The sequence below is a fragment of the Manihot esculenta genome, chromosome 1 (assembly GCF_001659605.2).
Source record: "Manihot esculenta cultivar AM560-2 chromosome 1, M.esculenta_v8, whole genome shotgun sequence".
Taxonomy (NCBI): domain Eukaryota; kingdom Viridiplantae; phylum Streptophyta; class Magnoliopsida; order Malpighiales; family Euphorbiaceae; genus Manihot; species Manihot esculenta.
The window spans coordinates 6746187-6755269 of record NC_035161.2 but is presented as its reverse complement, the minus strand read 5'-3'; positions in this window follow the sequence as shown (position 1 = coordinate 6755269).

The following is a 9083-nucleotide window of genomic DNA, read 5'->3' as shown; positions in this document are numbered from 1 at the left end:
AACAAGTTTTAAGTTGATCTTTGGGGTAGAAATGCATGTTTAGATTTTTGGTTGGTTTAAGGGTTATGTTAAGTTTTTGAGCAATGTATGGTGCTTGTGGTTGTTTGATGTGTTGTAGATGGGGTTTAGGATAGTTTGAAGCCCCTAGGAGCTGATGTATGTATCTATGTATGTTATGAGTGAGTTATATGCTTGATCTAAAAGGTTGGGAGGCAACTGTGCATGAGGAACTAAGTTTCTGCCCTTTGGCAGAAACCAGGTTCGGCAGCCGAAGGACTTTCGACCGCCGAACCTGCCTGGGAGGCAAGCCTTTCGGCTGCCGAAGCCTGCCCCCGAAAGAGGACTTTCGTCTCTGGAGGGCAGTTTCGGCCGCCGAAAGTGCTGCCGAACATGCATGAGTTTCGCCTCTGTCTGGGAGTTTCGGCCGCCGAAGGTGCCGCCGAACCTGCCTGACTTTCGGCTCTGGAGGGACTTTCGGCCGCCGAACCTGCCGCCGAAAGTGCCCTGTTCAGCCTTCCTTTGCATGTTTTGCATGATTGTTTTGAGGTGTTTTAGGGGGTTTTTGGGGGATGTTTTTAGAGCTATGTTCTAGTTGTTTGGTCCCTCATTTGAGTCCACCTGTGTAGGTTCGGACCCGAGGAATCGAGGACCCCAGCAGTGAGTCAGCTGCTTCAGTCATTGTCAGAGCTAGTTGAGGTGAGTAGAATAAACCTTTACGTTTTAAAGCAAATCAATTATAAAGTTTTGAGCATGTTCATGCATCATGAATACCATGTGATGATCTAGGTTGTTTACATTAGAATTCACGAATATATTGCATTGCATAATTTGATGATGATGTGGATGGTTATTGGATGATCCTTAGTCCTTGATATGATGCGATGTGATATGATACGGTATGGTACGGAAGTCCAGGTTGTACCCATTCTACGTCCCTGGCACTATGTAAGAGAAAGTCCAGGTTGTACCCATTCTACGTCCCTGGCACATTGGAATGTTATGTTATGTTATGTTAAGAGAAAGACCGGTTGACCCATTCTACGTCCCGGCACTTTGGAATGTAGAGGACTCTTAGTGACAATACCATCCGTGATGTGATTTGTCTGTGATGTGTTGCATTCCATTATAGCATATGATTTAAATGTTTTATTATTCTGCTCACTGGGCTCTAATAGCTCACCCCTTTCCCTAATCCCCCAGGGTTGCAGGTACGAGCTAGTCAGAAAAGTCGAGATGGATGAAGTCTTGAGTTGTAATAGTTAGAATGTGGACATGACAAATTGTAAAATGATATAAAGTTATGAATAGTTAGGTTATGTAAAAATGATATTGAGGATTAGAGGTTGTGCTTGACCCTATGTGTATGGTGATCCCTTTTGTATACATGATCTTTGTTTTATGATGTTTATGTTCCACCAAGCTTGTGTATGATGAGTTGCCCCATTGGAGCATTTGATGAGAGCTCCAGTGTAGGGTTTATGTTTATGTCTATGTATATGCTTATGTGAATGCACAGGTTGAGCTTGGAAGAAGAAAAGAAATGGTTCAAATTTTTATGTATTTTCTTAATCATGTATGGGATTAAACAGGTTCACAGGTTGTATGTCAGGCTTGCTATGGGTCCCAGCGGCCTTAAGCCGACCTGGATCCTAGCGCCGGTAGCGGTCCGATTTTCGAGTCGTTACAAGGTAAGTGTAGATCCTTAGTTTTTTATGAAGTTTTAAGTGAGTTTTATGAAGGTTTATGGGTAGAGATGCATGTTTAGGGTAAAGTGGGTTTTTGGTTTCTTTGTGGTCAAAGCATGCTTATGTGTTTAGATGTGTTGTTTGTTGGGGTTGTAAGTGAGTTTTGGACCCCTTTGTGCCTATACTTGAGTATATGCAGGTTGTGGAATTGTGGTTTGCATGTTTTGGGTGTTTGAAGGTTTGGATGGCTTGTTTATGCAGGAAGCTGAGTTCTGGATGAACTCAGATTCGGCCGCCGAAGCAAGGATTCGGTCGCCGAACCCCTTAGGAAGGCTGTGATGGCCGCCTAACCTTGCCCCTGAAAGTTGAGTTTTGGCTTGAAAGCAAACTTTCGGCCGCCGAAGGAAGGTTCGGCCGCCGAAAGTGCCTGACTTTCGTCTCTGGAGAGGGACTTTCGGCTGCCGAAGGTGCCGCCGAAAGTACCCGAGTTTCGTCTCTGGAGAGAGGGTTCGGCCGCCGAAGGTGCCGCCGAAGATGCCCTGTCCAGCTTTTCTTTGCTCGTTTTCCATGCATGCTTGAGGATGTTTTAGGGGGTTTTTGGGGAGTTGTTTATGAGTTGTTTAGAATGTGTTTGGCACCTCATTCTAGTCCACCTGTGTAGGATCGGACCCGAGGGACCAAGGAGGCCATCAGTGTTAGCTGTTGCAGAGTCAGTCCATCGTCTGCCAGAGGTGAGTGGAACTAAACTTAATCTTTTTACTTGAGAAATCAAATGCTTTTAGCATATTCCATGCATCATGGATATCATGATATGTACTAGGGTGATTGCATTAGAATCACAAAGATGGTGCATTGCATTATTTATTGTTGATGGGGATGGACCAAGGCGACCTCAATAGCCCACGATCTGTTATGTCTAGATAAGACCTGTGTGAGCTCCATAGGAGGGGCCAGGCACTAGGACATATAGTGACCTGTGAGAGCTCCTTTGGGGGCCGGGCACCGACAGAGGGAGTTTTGAGGTCATGTCCAATCCGTGATGTGAAATGTTTGTGTTGTGACGTATTTCATGAAAGCATGTTATTAATGAATTGTTTTCATTGTTTCTACTCACTGGGCTTTTTAGCTCACCCCTCTCCCCTAACCCTAGTTTTGCAGGGCCAGAGTTAGCTATGGGAAGTCAGAGTCAGCAGAGTATGAGTATGAGTTGGTTATGTAATAGAGTAGTGGACATGATGTAAATTAAAGGATTAGTATGTAATGTAATGTATAGAGATGTAATGTCATGTAATGGATAGAGTTGTGCTTTGCCCTAGTATATGATTAATCCCTTGTTATGCATGATCTTTATTGCATGTTTTAAGTTTCTTGATAAGAAAGGTGTTGCACCAAGGCTGACTTGTGAGATGCTGACCATATGAGAGTGGGTTCTATGTTTCCAGACATAGTGCATGCAGGGGATTTATCAGGTAGGGGATTTATCAGGTCTACAGAGTTCAGGATAGGCTTGCTATGGGTTCCGGCGACCTTAAGTCGATCTGGATCCTAGCACCGGTAGCGGTTCGGGCCGTTACAGAGGGGTATCGGATTCCGGGCTGTTACAGCACGGGTGCTGAAGCTGATTCATCTTGTTCAGGTACGGTCATCTCAACTTCCAGGCTACTGCGGTCGTGCCTACGACTTACCTGTCGAGGATCATCGTGCCCACGACTTACCTATCGAGGATTGTCCTGCAATTCTTTTTTGTTTTTGATTGTAACGGCACTTGCATTCTGCTTGGGGTTTACTATGGTCTGGGAAGGCAATTTACCTTGATTTTCCAATTTGTTCACCAATACTGCCAATTGACTGATTTGTGTTTCCAGATTGCGAATACTCGTCCGGGTCTCTTGTTGAAACTGTTGAGTGTCCTATTGAAATTGTTGAGTGTTAATTGCCAAACTTTTAACAATATCTTCCAAGGACATACCTGAATTAGATGAAGATGCTTGCTGCTGAAATTGTTTAGGCTGATAACTTTGAGAATTTTGTTATTTATAGCTAAAGTTCGGGTGATTTCGCCATCTTGGGTTATATGTATTCGAGAAAGGATCATACTTTCTTTGTGGAGGACCTGGAAACCCGTGGACATCATCCACATGCTGGTCATCCTCTTGAAGTGAGGGGCACATGTCGATGGGATGACCCGTATTAGCTCAAATTCCGCAAGCTTTGGCTTGTTGTGCCTTCTCTGCAACAAGGTTTTCAACTAAAGTGGTTGGATGAGAAAGTTTAGACTCAATAGAATAATTACTTACCTCAGAAACTCCCCTATGAGAGTCTTGTATAGGTACAAATTGTTGTGAATTTGCTGCCATCGTAGATATCAATTCCCTGACCTCTCGGGGTGTTCTTTTGCATATTGCACCTCCACTTGCAGCATCTATCATACGTCTTTCCATGGTTGTGAGTCCCTCATAAAAATGGAGCATGAGTTGTTTATCTGAAATTTCATGCCTAGGACAGCTAGCACATAGGCTTTTAAATCTCTCCCAATAGTCATGGAGAGTTTCTGTTTCCTTTTGCTTAATTCCTGATATTTCTCTTCTTATTGCAGATGCTCTAGAAGCGGGAAAGAATCGGTCTAAAAATAATTTTACCATTTCTCCCCATGTAGTGACTGAACCTGGAGGTAGTTAGTACAACCAGTCTTTTGCGTTATCAGCTAGAGAAAAAGAAAATGCCCTTATCTTGATTTGTTCTTTTGTAACTCCTTGTGGTCTCATGCTGGAGCATACCACATGGAACTCCTTGTGGTCTCATGCTGGAGCATACCACATGCTGGAGCATACCAAATGTCTATGAGAATCTTCCCTTTCAACTCCTCTAAAGATAAGGAGGAGATGAATTAATCCCGATTTTAACTCAAGTGGTGCATTTAGTGCAGGATAGATGATGCAAAGGGGTTGAGGGTCATCCACATTGTCAACATCCTGTATTGCTTGTTCTTCAGCTACTTTCTCTTCCACATCAAATTTACCAGAGGTATCGTTCGGGTCAGATGTTGTTTCCTCCGTGCCCACGACCTGTTCGTTGACAGCAACCTGTTTTTCAACGGTGCTCTCCTCTTCAACTGCAGCAACCTGTGCTTCAATAGGGAGTTGTTCCTCAATGCTGGATGATGAGAGGTCTTTATTTCGCTGTTTAGCCTCTTTCCTCAGTTTTCTTGCGATTTTCTCAACTTCTGGATTGAACTCGAGCCTACCTGCAAGATTAGAACATGTCATTCAAAAAGAATTAATAAAATAATTTAGAACTAATCCCCAATAACGGCGCCAAAATTTGATGGGCGTCGAAACCACTAAAAATAAATTCTTGCTTTAAAATAAAACTTGTGATAATGGTAAGTAGGGTCAATCCCATAGAAACTGGTAAATGGATTAATTCTATTGAATGAAATAAAATAAAATAAAATAAAATAAAATAAAACAAAATAAAATAAAATGGGGAGATTTTGAATATAGAGAAATAAATAAAATTAATTCAAAGGAAAAAATAATTTAAATTTAAAAGGGAGAATCAAGATGAGACAAATTCAGTTAAATGAATAATTTTAGTTCCAGTTTTTATGGGTTGATCACAAATACAAAATAATATCAATTTAATTAATAAACCAGTTATAGATATCGAAAACACTTCAGGTATCCAATTCTTTCTTAATTTTAAACTAGTTAAGAGACGTTCATTAACTAGCTCTAACTCTTGGACAACTGTAGGAGACGCTCTTAGAAATTAATCTAATTATTGCATTAAGAATTAAAAGGATCCGATTCTAACTAACAAATGCGAGACGCTCGGTTCATTTAAGTTAGATTATACTATTTCTTAGGAAGGCCTTACGCAACCTAATTCACTACTTATTTCAATTTAATTAAACAATTACGGATTTAATTAACTGAATAGCAATCTACCATTCTATCAATTGAGTAATGACGCCTTAATGCAACAACTCACAGAATGATATTAAGCAATAAACACATAAATAATATAAATACCAATAATTGAGAGAACTATAAAATCATATAAATCTCACAACCGATTTAATTGGAACTTTAATTATCCTTTAACTGAAAAGAAGAATTTAACCACACAAGTTCATGGCTAAAAATAGGAGATGAAGGATAAGATGAGATATCAGATACATCAGAATGCCCTCTTTTTATAGTGCTAAGAGTCTTAATCTAAATACAAGTAGCTAAAATCAAAATTGAGTATAGCTTGGCAGATAAGATTTATCTGTTTGGTTCCCGAATTTGAAGCAAGCTCTGTTCGTCAAGTATGTTTATGCCCATAACACAGTCGATAACACAGCTCATCTGGAGTCTCATTTTATGAATTTGATTGTAGCCATCTTTTATCTCATAATGTAGATTTCAAATTGGATTTTTCTCTTGTTATCCTCCAATCCTACTAAGATAACAAAATTTAAACAAATCAATCTATTTTAAATGAAATAAAATTCAATATCTAAATATTTTGTAATATTAAAGTTACATAATTGTGCATATTATTACCTCTTAAATAATTCTTAAGTTTGACTAAAGTATCCTAATGATCATAATTAGATTATATGTAAATCTGCTCAATCTATATAGTATAAATTATATCAAGTCTAAAAACTTAATTAAATACAACAATCTTCTATTAATCCGTGCATATCTAAATTGAATAATAATATAATATTTATTTTTCTTTGAGAATTAGGATTATATGAGTTATTCGTTAGTTTGACATTGAGATTAAATTTTTTTAGAAAAAACTCAATATTAATGCTCTTGCGATATAATTATATTTTCATTCTAATTTTAATATCCCAAATCACATTTGCTTCCTTTATATATTGTATATCAAATTTATGAATAGGAAAATATTTAGTTTGATACGCTAATCACTTGTATTAAATATAAGTATATCATTCACATATGAACAAATAATCACGTGTTTATTATGTGTAAACTTTGCAAACATTACACTAGTCAAAACTTAGTAAAATATCTCATAATCACTGTTCAAATGCTTTTTTCAAACCATATAAAAATCTAAAAATTTTATTTCATTAATTAGAAACAAGAGAACCTTTATATCACACGAAATATAAACATATTTTTAACAAAATATTCTATATAAATTTTTTTTTAAATTTTCAAAAAATAAAAATCCAATTGATAATAAAGTTTTATACAACAAAGCTAAAACAATTAAATTAAAAATTTTTTTTTAAGGATCAATAAACATAATTTTAGCAAAACATCCCACACTTGTAAATATTTTAGTTTAAACTTATAATTTTTTCATATTTAATAGGAGTTTTATCAATTAAAAAATATATTTTATTTTCTTCTATTACAATACTCTTAATACTACTGTAAATAAAAATAAAACAAATAAATGCAAGTCTATCATTAAAAATAATAACATCAAAACAGATTGTTATAGGGTTTAACAAGTCATAAAAGATAAGACTGTAAAATTTATTTATTTGGTTTATGAATTCCTAACTAAGTAGATATATCAATTAACCAAAAAAATAGTTTAGTATTTTAGAATTAATAGAAATAATCATAAGATAAAAAAAACAAAAAAAATATTGTCCTTATTCAAATATATATATATATATATATATATATATATATATATATATATATATATATATATATATAAATTTTACATTCTATTTTTTTTCATAATAAAAGCAAAATAAATAAATAAATTTAAATATACAATTAAAATAAATATCATCGGTAAAAGGATCCAATAAGTTATAAAAAAAATTAAATTATAAAATTTATTCTTTCGATTTATTGAAACATAATTAAGTATGTATAACAAATGATAAAAAAAAATTAATAAATCAGAAACGAGAAATAGGCAATTTCAATTAACAAAAAAGATAGCAAATAATTTTGAGAAATAATCATTTTTATTTATATTCAATTGGTTGAAAAATGAATAAGAATATTATCAATTAAAGTATTTTATAACTCGTTGCTCTAAGATCAAAATTAGAAAAAATTGATTTAACATATATTTTAATTTATTTTCAAATTAAATCTACAGATTTAATATTTGATTCATATTTATAAAAAAATTAAATAATAATAATAATATTGATAATGAGAAACTCACTTACTTTTATTATTTATTATTAATTTTTAACAGTAACAATTTTCAATAATCAAGATTTTAAAATAGAATTTAATTATTTTTTTTCAATAAGATTATTTCTCATCATTAAATGATAAAAAATTTTTTCATCATTAAAAAATAAGAATAAATTTTTAAAATTATTAAAAAAATAAAATAAAATAATAAAATAAGAGTTATGTAGACACTATCTTTAAAATAAAGAAAATTTTATTTTTAATTTATAATTCCGAATATTCTGTTATAAAAATTTTGAGATAATATAATAAAATCATAACAGTCAAATTTAATATTAAATTTAAAATAAATAAAAAAATTTCACAAATAAAATTTTTAACTATTATAAAACCTTCGACTATTATAAAATTTTTTAAAATTTTTTAAAATCTAAATTCATTTTAGGACAACATGTTCCAGCTGAAACCATTGCAAGGAAGAAATTCAGTTTCAAGAAGACCAAATTCGACGACAGATTGCCACATGGTCAGCTCAGGCTTGGAAACAATTATGGACTCTACCCATTCATAACATTCCTTCCCCAGTTCTTTATCCCATCCAACTTTTTCAACAAATTCATCACTAGCTCTGCTATAGAAACCTCAATTTATGGCTGATGATCCACGGAGCACGCGTCCTCTGTGGTTCGTAACACCATCCTTAGATACGAACCTTTGAGCCACTGATGGAAACTCAACGGTCTGGAGTAGTGAGAAACCATAGTAAATCTTACTGGTCACCAAAGGATTTCCGTAAGGGGAGCCTCTTTCCACCACTAGCACAGAGAACCTCTCCGAAAGGGTTGCTGTCAGGGGGTAGCCTGTGGTGCCTCTCCCCACCTCCCCCCACGACAATGTAATCAAAAGGACTTTCCTGAGACCTCATTGACATCTGAGGTCATGCAGGGGAAGCCCTTTCCTACAATAAAGGAACAAGACAGAAGCCATTAATATCAATTATTCAGATTACTAATTAGAAGTGTACTAATGTAGAGTCTACCTTGAAGCAGTGGACACGATTCAGACATTTTAAGAAGCAGAAGAAAAGCTGCAAGCAACCCATGACCATGAATGATCAATGGATTAACCATCTCTTCCACAGATTGCTGAAGAAGGTAGAAAGGTTGGCTGCATGTATTGCCCATATATAGTGGTTTGTTTAATTTTGATTTTGCAGGCCTAGCAACAAAAACTAAACCAAGTTCCTTAAGGACTAATG